The following is a 19,243-nucleotide window of genomic DNA, read 5'->3' on the forward strand; positions in this document are numbered from 1 at the left end:
ATATTGTAAGGGAATATTTATAACTTTGCCCCATTAATATAAAGATATTTAAGATAAATTTTTTTATAGTTAGTCACATTACTAACAGGTGTCGCTGTTTTACATGCAGTTTCGTAATGTCTAGAGAAAGTGAAACTGTATTTCTGGAGAATTCTTGCTTGCCTCTCAGCCAATGAGGAGTCGTGTTACATCCTCTACTTGAGAGAAAATCTACATGAACGTCTGTGATTGGTTAGAACTCTGAAAGCGCGTTATTTACAAAAGAACTCTTGTTTTGGTCAGAGTATTGAGACAGTATGCCTCTGTTTTTGTACTGTATATAGTGATTGTTAGTATCGAAACATTTGTCAGCATTATGTGGATTTAAGGTAAATATTTATAGTATTCGTATATCGGGTAAGACATAGCAAAGTATATCTGTAAGAATGTTTCCTCGGTAATGGCTGTAAGTATGGAAACCGAAGTCTTTAGGGTCCAATAGTTGGTCAAGTGTAAAGGTCTAACTCTAGTTTGAAGCAGCTTAAATGTCAAACGCTTGTGCTAGTTGTCACCTCTTCCAAGTTCAGTGTATGGGAGTGTTGACGTGAAACTCCTTGGGTAATTAATAGCGATACTTTCCAGCATCTAATATGTTGTATATATAAAAAATGTGGCTGTGGCTTTACTTTCTAACGGTACTCAATTGTTGAATTTTGCGCTTCCAGTATAAAACTAATTCCCAGCTTGTCTTGTAGAGGCAACAAAAGTGGTAACTTGTGTAATCCCAAAAAAGCTGACAAACAGCTAATATGGGGCAAAAGCCCCATTTCTTGCACGTAATTCGCTGTTATGGCCAATATTTTTGCAAGTCAAATCAACAAAGGTAAGCTAAAACCAGGCTAGTAACTTTTAACGTGGTTCTCCATCCCTGAAATGTGCTGTCTTTTGAAAATTCAGTTGAAACCAGCCCATGCCCAGGAAAAGTTTGTCCGTAAGGTTTTAGTAATATTTCAGTTAAACTTGTTATGAGGATGAGCTGAAATTTAAACATTAAGTAGGATCTGGGCCTATGTAGACTCATTTGGAGCAATCGGTGTTAAGCTGCTGTAGGTAATGCTATGAACTGTTGGAAACCACCTCCCTGGGATGTAACAAAACCTGAAGTAGATTTTTCTTAACACATTCCTGGCGAAGTACTCGGATATTGTAATTGACAGTGTATAACCAATTATTTGCGACGATGATAGTTGGATTTTTAGTTCGGCAGACTCAGTCTAATAGCAGTTGTTTTTTAATGATGACATCGTATTTCTATTAAGAAATCCAAAGCTGTGCAAGTTTTCCTTGAGTTAATGAATTTTCTACGTGAAACTGACATTAAATAGTACACTACTTTCCCATATACAAATATAAAATGTTATAACTAGCGTAAACAAGGTAAATGCTCTCGAAGACGAGTAAATGTTCCTTTCTTAAATCCTTTTGGCTCTTTGAAATATCTAGCACAATTTTTTTCCTGGTAAAAGGGACCGTGAATGAAGAGTTCGTCGTCTTAAAACAATTTGGCAGGGCTACCTTTCTGAAACCATAACTGAAACTACCCGGGGGGTAGTCTTCGAAATCGTCGTAACCATCAATGCAAGAAATTCTGCTAAAATACGTGTATACGCTTGGCAGTGTGGAATTTTACTTTGGTTGAGGAAGCTGTTAATGGAAAATTAGAGGGGCATGGAGATCGGCAAGAAGGCAGGATGACCAAGGATTATGTAAACCAGTCATTCCTTAGGCTTGTAACAAGAAGTACTTTAGAACTTGGCATATAACCTACAGTGACTGCTAGAGTTGTAGAGAATACGGTTGAGAAAAGCATGCAGTGTTTTAGATATAGAAATGCTGCCAAAGTATATAAAATCAGGCATTGTCTCCCAACAGTGTCGTGAGGTTTGTTATTAAAACGAATCATAAGAAATTGCATTGAATAAAAATGTATAGAAGCCGCACTGGCACGTTTTTCTTTTGAAAGATCGTGACTGACAAGCTGAAGAATGTCAGAATGGGTGAATCCTTCGCATGCTTTCGTTACATATCAACAGTATTTAAAAATTTGCTCCCTCCCCTCCCCCACAATCTGAAATAATGTTAAAGAAGGTAGATCTCGTACTGTAGTTAATTTAAATCTTTATCCTTAACTTTCGATATTGAAATATACTTTTTGCTGATATTTAGTGAACACAGGACTGGGTGTACAGCCAGAGCTCGGATCTTCAGAATTCTTTGTTGATTAAAAATACAGTTCAGGTAAAAGGTATGATGTCGATAAAACAAATCTGTTTTATTATAAGCAACTCCTGCAAAAATAGCAGTAGTAACTTCGCTTTTAGTACTAAAACCTTTGTTTCTTTTTGGTATGTCACTTGAATAGTAATGGTGGCATTGCACAAAGGGTACGTACATCACGTTCTCTGTGTTAATTAATTTACCAACGATTAGTAAGGTCATTCAGTTTGTTCATTACTGATCCTGACAGTGAAGAAAAATCTTCAAAAAGTACAGTTAGCCTGTTCTAGAACTATTTGTGTAGTGTTTGTGTATTGTGTGCCTAGATTATCTTCAACGTCTATAAAGTTTTTAGGCTTATGGTCAGTAGGCTACTGAATCTTAACAGCCAAACTTTCGGAGAAGGGTGAAGCGTCCTTTGTGTTAAACGGGTAGATAAGAAAAAGTTTGCTGCACAGCTTAAGGTTAATGCAGGACTTAATTCTACAGAAGAGCCTGCATGGAAATATTTTATTGATACAATTTTTTAATATAGAAAGGTGTATATAATGCAGTACAGGTGATATCATTTGAGATGTTAACACCAAGATTGTTTGAGAAATCTACCGTAGTTTGTGTTTTGGGTTCATCCCGAGGGGCTGGTACCAAACACGGCGTTCCGCGGATCTTTTTAGAATTAAGACATCTGTTGAAGGAATATGAAACATTGGGACTGTACAACCACCCTTTGGCGTCTAATCAGACTTCTTCCTATACTTGAGGACTGGTTGTTTAAAAGCTGATGGGTATAGAATGCATTTAATTGCCATTGGTTTTGCTTTAAAATTACTTACCGGGGTTTGGTAGTAACTCTGCAGTGAAATTGCTTGTGAGGATTTTGCACGTCGTTTTTGAAACATGAGAAGGAAAATAATACCATCTCATAATAAAGACCAACATTAGATGCTGGTAGTTTTCAGTCCACTAAAAATCCTTGAGGGCAATGAAGTGTTTGGAATTGTGTGAGGAGGATGGGGTTTGTGAAAGCGTTTGCTCATGTTGATCGAAAAAAAATTTTTTTACTGGTCTGTGTTCGGTCAATCGTGTTTTCGGAACGTATGGTTGATGTTGATCCAAATGTAAATTCACTCACCTTGGCACGTTGTAAACTGACTGCATATAAGGCTGGCTTCGACATTTATTTTTTTTAGGTACGAGGACTTTACTTAGATGAATCAGTCAAGGCTACCCTAAAGTAGCTGATATTTTGGAGTATAGTTGAGCTTAAAAGGGTAAAATGTCTGCGAATTATTTATGAAACTATTGTAAGCTTGCCAGTTTTTGTCGTTGGTATTACTTACTAAAAGGGGTTTAAGAATAATTTAGTTTTGGATAAGAATAATGTTTAATCCTGATTTAGGAGCTATGCTTATCCTATATCTTAATAGTTAGCCAATTCCATTTTCTTGCCATTGAGTCACTTAATGAAACTAGGAAGTGTCGTATTATCTCCAGAACAGTTATATACAAATTTATTCTTTACCCTTAAAACTCTCGCAACGAGTGAAATCCATTTCGAGGATTAGTGTTGGCAAGTCTTGCAGAACTATGGGAAAGATGCATCTCGCTTCGGTTGCTCTTTCGTAGAAAGGATGTAAGTATTGTGAAGGTTAATTATTTGATTTAACGTGGTAATGAAAGAAAATTCCGCGTGAGGTCTACTCGGATGTGACTAGCCCAGTAACATACGCCATAGTGCTTAACTTACAAAAGTGCTTCCCACTACTGAATGCCAGCATTAAAGTTCTAGGCCAAATATATGAACCAGTCTGTGCATGGTTAAAACGCTGTATTAGCATAAAGAAAGCTTAGTGCTATTTTTCATTTATGTATACCTCCTAATTACTAATTCATAACTTATTAGTTGCCTCCAAGCCCTCCACATATGTCCTGTGGAAAAGGAATGTTGTGTTTCTCATGCGCCTTATCACCTGTCCGAAATTCCTATCTATTTTTTTATGAAATTATTATTACCAACCAATTAAAATTACCAGTGTCCCTTTAACAGCCCTTGAGTGACTACCTATTTTAATTTTCTTTTATTCAGTACAAATACTGTTAACCATATTTTTTACTTTCCTTGGTCGATGTTACGTGTAGGGTCTTGCATGGGGCAAAGTCAGTCTCTCTCTCTCTCTCTCTCTCTCTCTCTCTCTCTCTCTCTCTCTCCAACAAGAGGATAAACTTCGAAAAAGGGATACTTGGCAGCAATCGACCAGGCAGTGGGAAAGTCAGTCATGAGTTGGTCTTGTGGTCTGGAAGAAATGAAGACTCATGTTTAAATTTCCTTATTTTGTGTGATTTTAAGAACTGTTATTTATGGCAATCATTAAATTCACTTTTAATAGTGTGAATGAGTAATGTAACTTTTATTTTTTGTAAGTAAAAAGATTAGTTTTATATGTTAGTGATTTAAAACCACATTTTAATATTTTTATATTAACCAGTTGTTTGTATATAAGTACTTTACAAACATAATCGTTGACTCTACAATGAAGGTTAGTTTATATTTAGTTAATTGACAGAGGTGATGTGTTGGGTGATCTGTTGTTTTATTTGATACTTAATACTATACGTTTGACCAGGCCTGAGAATATTTTCCCCTAAAAGGTGTGGTAGAACCAGTATTTACTTCGGCGGGAGTATTATATAAGTACAAATACTGAGATATATTTTAACAATAATTGACTGTGGTTTTGTGGGGCTTGTTTCTACCTGGCCTAATTTTCCCGGTGTTGATCAGGCCGAGTTAGGTCTAGGCCATAGTATTCTTTAATTTACCACTACCCCACCTCCCCGGTACCTTCGAAACTTCCAACCGGGTATTGTATTAGATTGTTTGAATTGTTTAAACCTTGCCAAGTGGCTTTCAAAATTCTGCTTTTAGGAATTTTGATCATTAGTGGCGTAGGTGGTTGGGAGGGTTGCATGGCATAAAAATAGTTTTATTAGAAACCTATTTGGATTTTGGTAGTTGTATTTGATATTCAGCTTGAATTTGAAGTTCAATAATAAAGTAACGGAGTGTTATAACTTGAATGTAGTATGATTTTCATTTAAGGGGGTTTGAATGACAATTTGATTTGTAGATAGGGTGGACATTTTTCGGGTTAAGTGCTACTTTGAATACTTGGCCCGCAGTATCAAAGCTGATCATTTTCATTTTAATCGTGATGTGTTCCCATTTACCGTTATTCCTGACAGATGTGTGCCTAAGTTCTTTGAATATTTTGATTACACCTTTCAGTTTGTCTATATACGGCTATACTTCAAAGTGCAGGTACATTTAATGAGGCGTAAGGTTTTTGTGTGTTGTATAGTTGAATAAAATTAGTTACTGAAGCTTTGAATTAATTTTAGAATTGGTAATACTGTAAACTTTTACAGCATCCTAACATTTGACTATATTTTTTAGTACCATATACGTTCGTATTTGTAGTATTTTTGTATACTGTTAAAGTTTCTTGCTTCTATTTCTCCGCCTTTGGTTTTGCCTTAACGCTGAACCTACGGCACCTGTTATTGCCCCTAATTGTGTGATAGTTTCGACTCTGTGTTTAACATTATAAGACCTCGGTTTTTTTAGTCATACCTTTAGGTTTTATTCACACGCTGAACCAGTCTTAAGGAACTGAGACAAAACTGCTTTCTCAAGGAGAGGGTTGTACGAACTTCTCAGAATACAGTATAAGAAGGTGATGGCCTACTTAAAAAGAGCAGTTTACTTTGTATATTTTCTGGCTGCTGTTGTAAGGGCGAGTATAATAGTTATCATGCTTTTATGTGCAAGTAGGTAGTTTTTGTATATAAGTAGTATAACTTTGAATTATGCAGATTATGCAGGTTAACCTTAGTGATTTTGAGGCGGTCCTTAAAGGCTTTGCCTCCTAAAGTTTTGGAAGCTTCATTAAGTATTCAACTAAGAATCCTGAGTAATATTGCCGAGTTTTAACAAAGTATCTCTTCGCCGTTCTGAGTAATCACCTTTCTTTTTAACTTTGAGCCTTGTGGATTGTTGGGAGAAAAATCCAAGGGTACAAACCTCGATAACTGGAGCACATGCTGATCGTGCTAGAGCCGGATATTGAAAAGTAGTAATTTGACAACTCTTGCTTACTCTAGAAAGCCTGCAGTGTTACTGTCATGGTACAAGTGCGTTTTTAATGACAAGCATGTTTGAGAGCGAAGGAGCTTAAGAATTAACCTTAGCTATTGATTTGTATATTGAGAAAAAGTATACTTGCTTAAGAGAGTGGTAATCTCAATGATTAGTGGAACTTGAAAACATTCCTTGATGGTGGTATTTGTAGACCTGTATGAAAAACTATTAGCACATTTGAGTACGATGTAGTGAAGAATGTAATGACTGAACTTCAGGGTGGCAACTAAAAAAAAAAAAAATTACTTTTATTTTAGTCTCAGTAACTTGAACAGAAAAGCATTAAGATTTAAGGAGAGAAAAAGCTAAATGGCATTAGTGTTACTAAATGATTGCCGAGGGAAAGAAATGGTGTATATATTGCAAAGGGTTGAATCACGGACCTCTCGCTTTAGGTGGGGTCTTGGTATTGGGTAGTCGGTATTGGGTAGTCGCTTTGTCTAACTTCAGTTTGAAGCACTAAAGTATAACTTTTCCTGCTTGCCTTGACTAAATCATTGGTCAGACATTAGTAAATAACTTCTTAATAAGCATAGTATTGATAGGAATCCACTTCTAATTGCTGCTCATGAGGACAGTTGCTTAATTTCTTCTGAATTTGGCCAAAAGAAAACTTCAAGGGCTTTTATTACAGTCTGAAATATAACTTTGTGTGTGTAGTGACAATTTAACACGCTGTTTCGACACTGGATTGCAGCTAATGTAAACTCATTAATTTTTAATGAATCAGTTGGATTTTGAAAATGTATGTACCCTATTTAATATAAATGAAAGTAGAGATGACTTTCCAAGCTGATAGCTGAAGGTAGTGGTTTTAAAAACAATTTTTATTCTTTCAGGAAACCCCATTATTACTGAATGCGATGGTTGAAACTGATGCATAGCCGGAAGAATGGCAAGTCTTTGAAGTAGTTTATTAAGCAAGGCTTCAGGAGGTACGAATTAGTGGTAAAATCTAAAGACAGTACAAAGGATTTTGAGTTTTACACCAAACTGCTTCAAGATGCACCAGAATTTTACAATGTAAGTATGACTATAATGCATCAGATACAGGTAGTATATAGGCAACTTAAATTTCTAGACCAGAGGTTATGAACAGTTTAATACTGATTGGTAAGTTGACAGATTTCCGATTTTAGGAAAAGCTGCAGGCCAAAATATAGTGGTGGATGGCTATGTGTGAACTTTTTCATAAATTTAATGGAGAAATATAGAAAAATTTAAAGGTGTTTGTGTCTGCAATGTTGTTTTAGATTGTAAAGTCGGTTTGCCTTAAATTTTGCAAATGTTCGGTGTAAAATCTCAAATTTAATTAAAAATAAGTTCTTTGCAAGAATACACTCAAGTTTTCTGACGTCTGATATTATTTTTCAGACATACCTTTAATTGACTAGAGGCCTGTTTTTTCTTAACGTTGAATTTTTGATAAGTGGGTTTTTCAACTTGATTTCTAGTGTGTTGTGTCTCAAGATTACTAGATTTTACAGATTTTTATGTCGACGTAGTATATTTGTGGATGATTGCAAGCTTAGTAATATAGTGCCAGTTAAAAAGAGTGGCATATCTGCAGACTGCTGAAAAACTTATTTTTAACCACTATATAAGTATGTGGTATCTAAAGGATTTGTTAGCTGATAGTCAATATGCATACAGGATAGTTCTTTTATACTTGACATGCCATTTGCATGGGAACCTTGATAAGAGTTTTGAGTGCAGAGTAATTCAGTTAGGTTTTAGTGCTGGTTTCTGGATTTAGTAAATCACAAGGCACTTATTTATAAACTTCAGAATCTTGGAGTGGGTGGATTCTGTTTTAGGATTACTCCAAGATTTCTTTTTATGGGTAGGCAGCAGCGAGTTTCTGTGGACGGGATCTTTAATGAACCAAGACATGTTGTGTCTGAGTTCCATAGGGCAGTGTTCTTGGTCCACTGCTATTTTTAGTGTATACAAGTGATATGGTTGTTGGCCTGGAAAACGAATATTGTCTGTAAGGCCTCATATATTTATGACAGTGATAGAATCAAATGCAACCTGTTTTAGGTCGTTTATACTTCCTTTACTGGAATACTGTTCTCCTGTTTGGATGTCTGCTAAAGCCAGATATATCTCTTTTAGATAATGGTTTTGTGGTAGGTTTCGCTTCCTAATAGTAGCAGTTATGACTTGGACCATCGACGGATGGTCTCTTGTTTGTCACTTTATCATAAGGTTATATTTCAAACAGATCTTCACATTCACAATTAATCCCTGATCCCCTTTACCTGCCGAGAGCAGCCAGAGGCTGAACGTAAATGTGCCTCTGCAGTCGAACTTCTCAGTTCCAGAGGTCCTTTATTCCTCACACCGTTGGACTGGGGAACTGCCTCCAGAGGATGTCGCGCAGTTGGAACTTCAGGAAGTTCAAGCGAAAATGCGATGCATTACTACCCTAATACTATTCTTTTGCATTTTAACACATTTTATATATTTATCTATTATTTTAATAGTTTGGATCTCTTCCTTCTGTATTTCCCTTTACTTCTCTTACTGCTTCCTAATGAACACCATATTCTTTGGAAGCTTGAAATTAAAGTCAATGGCCCCTGTGGGCTTGTTCTGTATGAATAAGTTTCATGTACTGATGATTAATAATAATAATAATAATAATTATTTATTATTATTATCATTGTTATTATTATTATTAAAAATACTCATGGCATGAGTCTTGAAATGAGAAACAAATCCACTGTGGTTCTGTATATGTACATATATTTGAAGATAATCTGTGTATGTAAAGCTTTGGGAAACTGTTCTATTCCACTTTTCAATGAATCGAACAGTTTCCCTGAAAGCTTTTGTATATAACATAACTGTGAATTTGTTTCTCAAATAATAATAATAATAATAATAATAATAATAATAATAATAATAATAATAATAATAATAATAATAATAATAATAATAATAATAGCATTGTTGATAGACTGGTGTAGCCATGTTAATGATTTAAATATTTAAGTAAATTTTTTTTGCTTTAACCCACACACTGTTTATAAAAACGATTTTTCCTAAATCAGATCTCCTGCATTTATAATAAGTAAGGATTTTTAATGGTACCTTGAAAATTGTGATGCTGACATTCTGAAGCCCCATCAGTATATAGGTACACCACTGAACGATTAGAAAGCTTTGTTTTGCAATTAAAACATAGTTTCTCAATCTGTAAATGCTTTTCATCAGAAAATTATTGCAAAGAACATTCTTTGAACAAAGAAGGCTGCAGTAGTATACTCAAAGTCGTCCAGAAGTAAAATGTAGAAAATAGAGGTCTGAAAATAGAAACTCAATGTAAAATATCAAAATGGTTAGGTAATAAAACTCAGGGAGAATCTCTTAAGGCATCACACCTGAACATTTAAAATAGAAACTACATAGTGAAAACAGTGCTGACACTTTGGGAAAATGTGAACTTATGGATCATTAACCTATTGTAATGTTTTGGAGTTTGTAAACAGAACTCCGATTATTCCTAGATAAGCTAGTATTTACAACGACTAATAAGTTCCCGAATAAGGATATAGAGAACATATGGCTTGTTTCAACTGTCGAATGGAGCCTTCAATGTAAATTACGTCTGTAATCTGTTATCCAGATTCAACTTGAAATTCCTCCTTGAGTAACGGTTCACAATTCAAGGACTCTTTTTCGATTCATAATTTGACTTGAATGTGTGGATCTAATTGAAAATGCAGCAGTCAGTGCTGCCATTACAGGAAAATAATTGAACAGCCAATGTCAGTAACTTCCTTTGCAATAAAAAAAAAAAAAAAAACCAGCACACTTAATCATGTAACAGGCAGCTTGTATACTGAGTGGTTCTAATGGCCTAAGAGAGGGGAATGAAAGTAACTGTGTTCAGCAGGAGGTTTTCCCATTGCAGTAATGAGTTGGAAAAGTGTGTGCCATACGATAGTGTACTGGAACATGCAGGAACCTCGTCACCCATTTTCCTCTCGGTTATTTGGACATAGTTCCTTGAACTGAATCTAATTAAAGAAACTAAAGGAAGCAATATCTGTCCTTATAGATGATTCAACAAAGATTACATAGTGTACAAGTAAAAAAAATCCCGATACAGTTCTGAACATTAGAGGTTGTTTTTGAAAAAAAAATTTAACGGTAAAGTCTAGAAAAGTGGTGAGTGGTACTATTGTATATGACAAGTAATACCCTAACCCAAGAGGACTTAAGTCCAAGAAACCACTACTTAAACTCAAAGCAGTTGCTGTACTACAAGGCAATGGTCAAAGAACATAAGTAACCAGCATATTGGAAAAATCTGCATTCCAATTGTTTAGGCTGCCGCCTTATACAGATAAAACTGCATGGTGTAAGATGCAAATTTAAGGTTTACTAAAATTTTGTTCTTTGCTTCCAGCCACCATAGTTAAAATTTATTAATCTAATTCTAATTATTAATCTAATTCAAAACTCATAAAATACTTAGCTTTGCTTATTATTTTATAAAATAATGCTTAAGCTAAGTCTTTAATACATGAAGCTAAGGTGAAAAATGTTAAGACTAGCTTGCTGCATGTAGAGATTTAATACCTTGACAAAGTGCATTTTCATTTGCATAGCCAAAGAGGACTTGAGCCCAAGTGGTTATCTATTTTGAATCCAGGAAGTGTATGATTAAATAAAGAAGTCTCTGATATTTTTTTTTAAACTAGACTTAAACGGCGGTTAGGTGTTATTTAAGTAATAGAGTATTAATATAGTACTCGGGGCTGACGGAAAAAGTTTGTTACATTCTTTTGCCTCTTTGTTTTACAAGAGAATTCAGCTGTCTTCTAAGTGATGTTTAGATTCTGCTTTCTTCAGTTGTCAGACACACGTCTTGCTTCGTACGAGTATATAAAGAAGCTTTGGAAATGGTCTTGATAAATATCTAGTTTACAAATTCCAGCACTCCGTGAATCTGGTCAGCATTTTTAATTTTGCTAGTGTAGGCAACAAGGGAAAGGAGATACACAGACAAAGTTAATCAGCAGTGTCAATGAGTACAGAAAGTTAACCATATCCGAATCGTTGTTGTTACAGCAGATAAAACCCACAAGAGGCCAAAAATTTATGAATTGTGAACATTGGTCATGCGCCTATAATTAATCCACCTTTGTGACACAGTCAATATGTTTAGCAAAACCTGTATATTATTATGGAATCTCTTATCTGAGTTTCCAGTGACTGTAGTAATGATGCAAACCCTTTTACCAGAAATTTTGCTTGGCTTTGCTTATATCTATCTACGTTTTTATTGTTTTAAACAAGTCATTGAGTAGAAATTAAAATCTAGTCAACTATTCATGGATGATTTGTGAATTTTTAGTGTAATACAGTAACCCACCAGGTGGTGATGTGTATACCGACAGGAGGAAACTAAGAAAACAGTAAGCCATCAGAGCTAATACAAATCTTGTAGTTCTGCTTCCAGAATTTACACTTAAGACTTCTGATTACATGGAAGTTGCCCTTCAGTCTTATTTTAAAGTTGTAGTGCTAATGCAGTATTACTGTTTGTAGTTTTTGAATGCAGAAACATTTGAAACTGATCCTTATCAGTTTTAAGTTGTCTTGTATTCTTCCAGCAGTATTTTTCTTTACTGTGAAATCGCATCGGGTATTTGAAATTACTGAGGTCATTAGGGGGTTCGTGTGGCTTTAGAATTTTCAGGCAATTTGAAAATTTGAGATAAGATTTTAGTACCCGTGACTAAACGGCGAATCTGAAGCAATTAACAATTTGAATGACTCACTTTTACCAAAGACGAGAATCGTCTTTGAAGAAAGAAAGTATCAGTGACTAAACGGCAAATCTGAAGTAATTAAGAATTTGAATGACTGACACTTTTACCAAAGATGAAGAAAGAACTATATATCTGTTCTTAGAACTGTGCAACATAGTTTTCAGTAGGAATAAAGTTGCACATATGATGCCTACCTCAACGAGTTTCATGACCCACAGAAATCATACACTGTCGGGTGAATAAAACCAATTAACCAGTGCTGGATAAAGTTTGATTTTATAATACAAATAATCTATTAACCTAGAAATATAATTATGTAATGTTCAGTTAAAACTACCTTTCAGTTGTCTGGTTAAGGTTAGGGCACGTCACTTGTGTCAAGGTCAAGCTTTCAGTTGCGAAAGTGTTGTCGTGTTCATATTCAAAACGACTGTCAATCTTGTTCGGAACTTTGTGAAGGCTAGCTGCTGCCAGTTGGTCATGAAGCTGTCAGCAGTGGTTAAAATTGATCTTAGTCAGAATGACTCGAACCTGACTATAATGACGGCCTGTCGTTGAAAAGAGAGACTATCCTAGAGAGAGAGAGAGAGAGAGAGAGGAGTCTTTTACGTCCAAACCTAATTTTAACATCGACGATTTTTTGTTACAGAAAAACGACTGAGAGGGGATTGAAACTATGCAAAGAAGCGGTTGCCTGATAGTCAGAATGAGTGGCCACAAAGGCAGCAGCACTCAAGAATGTATATAAGTCTCAGAAGAGGACAACGTAACTGAAAATTTTGGCAAGGTATATTTAGAGTTTGGGCAGCGAATCTTGCTTTGTTTGTGGAGAGAGAGAGAGAGAGAGAGAGAGAGAGAGAGAGAGAGAGAGAGAGAGAGAGAGAGAGAGAGAGAGAGAGAGAGACTGAGACTGACTGTCTTTGAAGAAAGTCCAAACGTAATTTTAACGTCTGTAATTTTTCGTTTCAGAGGATGGACTGAGACAAGACTGCAACTGTCCCAAGAAATAAGTGCCTGATAATCAAAATAGCAGTGGCCAGACAGGCAAGATCATTCAGGAGTGTATAAAGTCAGGGGACAACAACGCAACCAAAAAATTGTAAGGTAAATTTAGAGTCTACTGTAGGCCTTAAATCTTGTTTTGGTTGGAGTGCTTGTTAACCGGACTGCTTTTCGTGAGGAGTGACACTTTTATGCTCGATCTTGATGTCAGGCCTTTTCAGAATCGTTACTGATTTCTGCCTGAATGTGTACATTTAAAGTTTTCAAGTTCTCAGAGTCTTGGGTTTTGGAGTGAAGTGACAATGTACCATTTTCTTTTGATAGTAGTGAACCCTAATCCTGGAAGACTTTCTGTCTAGTTTTCAGGAGAATGTTAATATTTTTTTGGAATGATTAAATATTTGTTTGATGTTGGTGAATTGTTTAGCATTGTATGCTCATGACTGGGGTGGTTGGTACTTAACTATTATAGTATTTTGCTCTGTATTTACTAAAGTAGTCGATAGTGTTTGTGATTAAAAAGCGAGTTTAAATTTGGGGATTCAAAGTTAACATTTCATGACAGCTTTGTTTAGAATTAAGCTTGATTTATCAGAAAATATACTTAGGAATTGAAGAGCTCTTGTTTATTAAAGACTGGAATGTTATCCTGTTAGTTTGTGGTGTAGTTTGTGATTTTGAAATCGTCAATGTTCTGAAACTGAAGACTTAAGAGGTCAGTACTGGAGGTTAATATTAAAAGCAAAATGGAGTTGGGCATGAGGATCTAGTTCAGGTGTACTTATGGATTTAGAAGTCTCCGTACCAAATAATTTGCACCATGATTAGAATTTGGCAACAGTTTTTAGTTTGATGATTCAGAATTTGTTGTTCTCGATTTATGAATTTAAAAGCCAGCTAATGCAGGCTATTTGGTAAGGAATTCCAGAATGTGAACCTTTAGAAGGTTCCTGAAAGGAGTTTTTATGACAGTTGCAAGATCGTTGACCTCCCCGAACCTCTCCCCGCAGCGGTCTGTGTGTTATCCAAACTTCAGAACTTGAATCTCTCGGAAAACCAAATATATAACTGGGTAAAACAAAATACCAAACAAATTGGATTAATGTCATAAACATGTATTTACAGTGGTGGTATTTGATTGTTTGCAAACTTCGGTAAATTCCATGATTTAATGCTCAATTTTCAAAACTGAGGGGAAATGCTCTTAACCTTTAACGCAAAATGCTTACAAAAATTGGAATAAAGGGAAGACTTGATGGTGAGTTCCTGAATTAAAAGACATTTTCAGCAAGGCATATTCATAACTGTTGGGAGTTTTCATATGATAGTTTTGTAAGTTGTCCAAATATGCAGGTTAATGAAAATGCAAAATATATATTATTTTGAATTGCTTGGAAAAATGCCCATAAGTCAATCCTAAGTTGGATTGACTTGAGATGTAAGGTTGATTTGATATATGAAAATTTTGCTCCTAAGCCAAGCTGGGGCACTTGCAGCCATTCAAGGAATAAGACAGTGAAATGTGGGAGTTGGAGTGGTAGGACAGCAAGATGGAAGAAAGGAAGTGGCAGCGATGTGGGAGTTGGAGTGGTAGGACAGCAAGATGGAAGAAAGTGGCAGTGAGGTAAGTTAAAGGCTGAAATGTGGATACAGCTGGGGTCTTAAGGTAGACTAAGTGATTACTTTGGTCCGATTTGGCTACGGTGCTGTTGGGGGAAATGTCTATTCCTTTCAGACTTGAGGTGGATGTGAAATGTCAACTTGAAGACATTTCATCAGATTTACATTAAATTCATATGCATCCTATGGGGTGCTCACCACTATCGTAACGTAGTAACGTTCATTCATCAAAGACTAGGACGTGCAAGTGTTTCACAAGTTGTCCGGTTAATTGTTAAGATTCCTGAAATTTTTGCGAATACAAAGTATTAAATTTTTTTTTAACTTGTAGCTGCTTATAAAATTGGATTAAATTTTCCTTGAGTATATTTGATACAAAATTTTAATACATGTAAAATTCAAGCATGCTGATGAAACTTTTGTTGGTTAGACCCAGTCAATATTTACTTGTCTACATTACTTGATTTTGTATCATGTCACCTCTCGACACTTTGAAAAGGTGAACTTGAGGGGTGTTGCATTCCTTTGTAAAATATTAACTTTGTTGGGGGGATTGTTTTCCATACATTACATAGTCCTCTTGCTTGTATTTATCATGGAAATCTTGCAGTTTCAGAGCTGCTGGTGGTCAGCAGTATTAGTTGTGCAGACAGGTCAGCAAAAAATATATAGATGACTTCATAATTTCTAGGCCAGACTTGCAGTGTGTGCATAACTGGGCTTCAAGACGAGATATGAAAGGCCAGTAAAATATCTGCAAAGAAGGAACTTGGCCCAGAAAAGTGTGATGGTGCAAAGATTTCGTATGCTGTCTGTGAAGAACTGTTTCTGCATATCTATTTTGCCGAGTCAGAAATTATATTTTTACATGACTAGCAAACCAGGGTGCGTATAGTAGCAATGACTTTACATCCTTTCTTAATTTTTAACTATGTTATTAACAAACAAATAATTCTTTACTTATTTCAAAACATTTGACAGTTTCTGGTGGTGGTTATCAAGATCAAGAAAATTTTTTTTGTAATTTCTTTTGCACCAGGGCAGTTAAACTGTGCACTTTATAAAAAAATACTGCAGGAGCAAATTATTAGTGAAAAATTATGCATTAAATTTAAAATTACTTTTTTCTGTAAGATCCCACCACTCTAAACTTAAATTCTCCTCTTTACAGTGGCCAGGTTAATTGTAACAGTGTGTACTTTGCTGTGGATTTTCTTCAGTTATCCTTCAAAGAGATTGCTGTTGATGAACAGGAACTTCAGTTAAGATAGATACAACACTTTTTACCAATTATATGTACAAAACCAAACATGTGTAAATAAACAACACCTATAGAGAAGCGTAAGCTTTTAACTTGACGCAATACTTAGTTTGGTTTGGTTTCAAAACTAATCTTGAAATACTCGAACGTTTTATTTTGCATACAGTACTAAATTATCAACTGATAGGTAACAGGTTTCAACAAAATTCATAGGTAAACAATTTTAACAAAATCAATTTATATTGTTTAAATGCTGCTAATCTTGATGACCACCTGTCCTTGAACTTCATTATCTACTGAAAACCAACTTAATTTTATCTGTAAAGAAACAAAGTTCTAATAACAATTACATTTCATTAATCCAATTCACACATGTTGATTTTACCTGTAAAGAAACATAGCTTTAATAGATAACTATTTCATTAAATAAATCCAATTCAAAGTTTTGTATTTCAAAGAAAAGAAGACTAAAAAGTACTGTCCATTCCCTAGACGATACACAGGCAATCGTTGTCAATAACTTCTACGAACAGAAAAAAAAAACTGAACAGTACAATTTGTTTTTTCAGGTTCTGCAAAATCTGCGGTGTTAAACAGCAAATGTACCACATTAGCAGCTAGGTATAATATACCTCTCCATGTATATTATTTGCAAACAATTCTGCATTACAACTGTGATAAAGCCTATGAGCTTTCCCAAGAAAATGCAAGCAACACAACAGCAAGATTTTTAAGTTAGCTGGGTTTACAAGTTCACCCCTCTTGCTGCCAGATCCTTCCACTACACAAGTACCTGCCTCAGCAGCCAGCCATTTTACTGAGATTGTACCCACCTTCGCCTCTAAAAATTCTCTACATGACCAAGCCCTGTCCAGTGCAGCCAAACGGCAGAACTACTTCAAAACCTGCTTGTATGCATGAGGATTTGATAAACACTCAGAGACAGCCATTTTACAGACAGATGCTTGGCTATATCACCAAGCCTTATCCAGTCCAACCAAAAGGTAGAATTACTTCAGCTGCTGCACAACCTGCCTGTGTGTATGAGGATTTAACAGCAGAAATCTTTGAAGACTTCAAAGAACATTTGCCCAGCAAAAGTTACTTCAGGCGCATGCATTATTAGTGCCCCAGAGCAATTTCCAGTATCTTTCAAGAAATATATTCCTACAAGCAAGTAACATATTTACTCCACATTAGTGAATATTTGTGAAGAGCAAATTCTACCCTGCAAATTAATAATGACTGAGGACAACCTGACCAATGGCAACATTTGTCAAGAGAGAAAACATTTCAAAGCAATTACATAGTATGGCACTTTATTTCATAATCACTATTTTCACTATCATATATATCTCATTGTGTGACAATTGGGAAGGATGGCCGATATCTTCTACTATGGCACTTTACAAATGAAAGGAGCTGAAGAGAAACTGAAGAGAAAGAGACACTACCGTGGAAATAGCAGCTAAAGAGAAGGAATTTAAATTCTATTGAAACTACATCCTACTGTTTAATTGTAAAAATTTTTTGCAATTATTCCCACTGAAACAAGCAGCTTAGTTTTCAAATGAAACAATTACATCTGGAATCTAATTGTGTGTGACTAATTCAAACTGTAATTAAGATATCGGGGTTTCCTGCTACTAAGCGTGACTAATTCAAACTGTAATTAAGATATCGGGGTTTCCTGCTACTAAGCGTAGTTTGTAAATGCAGGCATTTATAATTGTAAAAATTACATGCAGCAGAAGGAAAATTTGGTTATTACTTTTTGCTAGAATAACCACTATTCGTCCTCGAAGGATTTTCTTGAGTGTTGCATCAAGGCTTGAAAAGAAAACAATGACAGGCTCTCCAATAAGTCACTCCCAAATGTAACCTTATTTACATTCATCACCCTTCTGTAGCGAGCTTTTGAGGAATATGTTGTTGCTTAATTCATTGGATGAATCTGACAAGAGAAGTGTACAATATATGCCCTTCTTGAGAAAGGGAAATACGGGAAGCAATGGACTGAGTTTCCTCCTCCCAAGACTTAAGAAAGCTGTTGACTCAAGAGCCTCCAGCCTCATTCCTAAAGGATCCTTTTCAACAACAGAAAAGGGACAAATCTGGCAACAGCATCCCTTTTGAAGTGTAAAAGATATGCTCCAACCAGGGAGGAAAAGCAACTTCTGGCTGTCAAGGGCAAGGGAAGAAATGGAACCCAACATATGGTCGGGGGTTGTCTTCCACAACATCACTCACAACGTTTGTCCTCCCCGTGGACACAGTATTAGCTTACCTAAAGTAAGAGAAGATCTGTAATGAAGTTCCATGAGAGAAGAATGCATTTTTGACAACCACAGAGCACAATACCCAACAATAGTGCTGCTATTAATAACCAGCTGTTTTTTTTCTATATATTTAATGAAATGTGCTAAATTGCTGTAAAGTGAACAATAAAATCTGAAGTATCTCTAAAGCTATTATTATAGATTACAGATTCCACAATTAAAATTTCCCTCGTAAAGTACATTAGTAACAATTAAAAACTAAGCTTAAAACATGATACTGTTTACTTGCTTTGAAGGAAAGAGAGAGTAAGAAACATTATGCAATTAATATCTGGCAATTATTTTTTGAGTTTCCATCGATATACATCACCTTAACAAGTCTCTGAAGGGTGTGAACAAATGTCACCAAGGAAACCTTTCCATCAATACGCAACGTCTTAGCAAAGAAAACCCTGCAGAGGTATCTCTCCATCGGGCATAACCTGAAAAACAAGTCCACTGCTAGCAAATTAGCTCCTGAATGTAGTGCTCTCATTAAAAAAAACCTGTGTACTACCATGCTACATTAAATTACATGAATGTAAATCGCATGTCAACACTAGTAAAAATCAACTACAAACCAAGAAAGCAAAGAAGATTTTCTTGTATGCTACTAGAGGCTATTTCCACACAAACTGGATATATAAATTTATATAGCCTAGCCATGGATTTCACACAAAAATCTGTATGTACAATTAGTAGAGTTGTTCCTTACTCTTTTTGCCAGAAATTAATAGTATGGTTAAAAACTGCCAACTCTAAAATATGTTGCAATATTTCTAACATCTCTTGATGCAGA

The 19,243-nt window shown here is 35.5% G+C and overlaps 1 long non-coding RNA gene across 2 annotated transcripts; it reads left to right on the forward strand.

Moving 5' to 3' along the window:
• The first annotated feature begins 249 nt into the window (after positions 1–249).
• LOC136847400 (uncharacterized) lies at positions 250–18,158 on the forward strand. 2 transcript variants are annotated; one of them, XR_010855731.1, is made up of 6 exons: positions 250–368; positions 7,294–7,477; positions 13,213–13,347; positions 14,722–14,869; positions 15,476–15,750; positions 16,696–18,158. It is a non-coding gene; the product is annotated as an uncharacterized lncRNA (long non-coding RNA). The 2 variants fall into 2 exon arrangements; XR_010855730.1 differs by lacking the exon at positions 14,722–14,869.
• Positions 18,159–19,243: the final 1,085 nt, after the last annotated feature.

The sequence above is a fragment of the Macrobrachium rosenbergii genome, chromosome 16, assembly GCF_040412425.1.
Source record: "Macrobrachium rosenbergii isolate ZJJX-2024 chromosome 16, ASM4041242v1, whole genome shotgun sequence".
NCBI lineage: Eukaryota > Metazoa > Arthropoda > Malacostraca > Decapoda > Palaemonidae > Macrobrachium > Macrobrachium rosenbergii.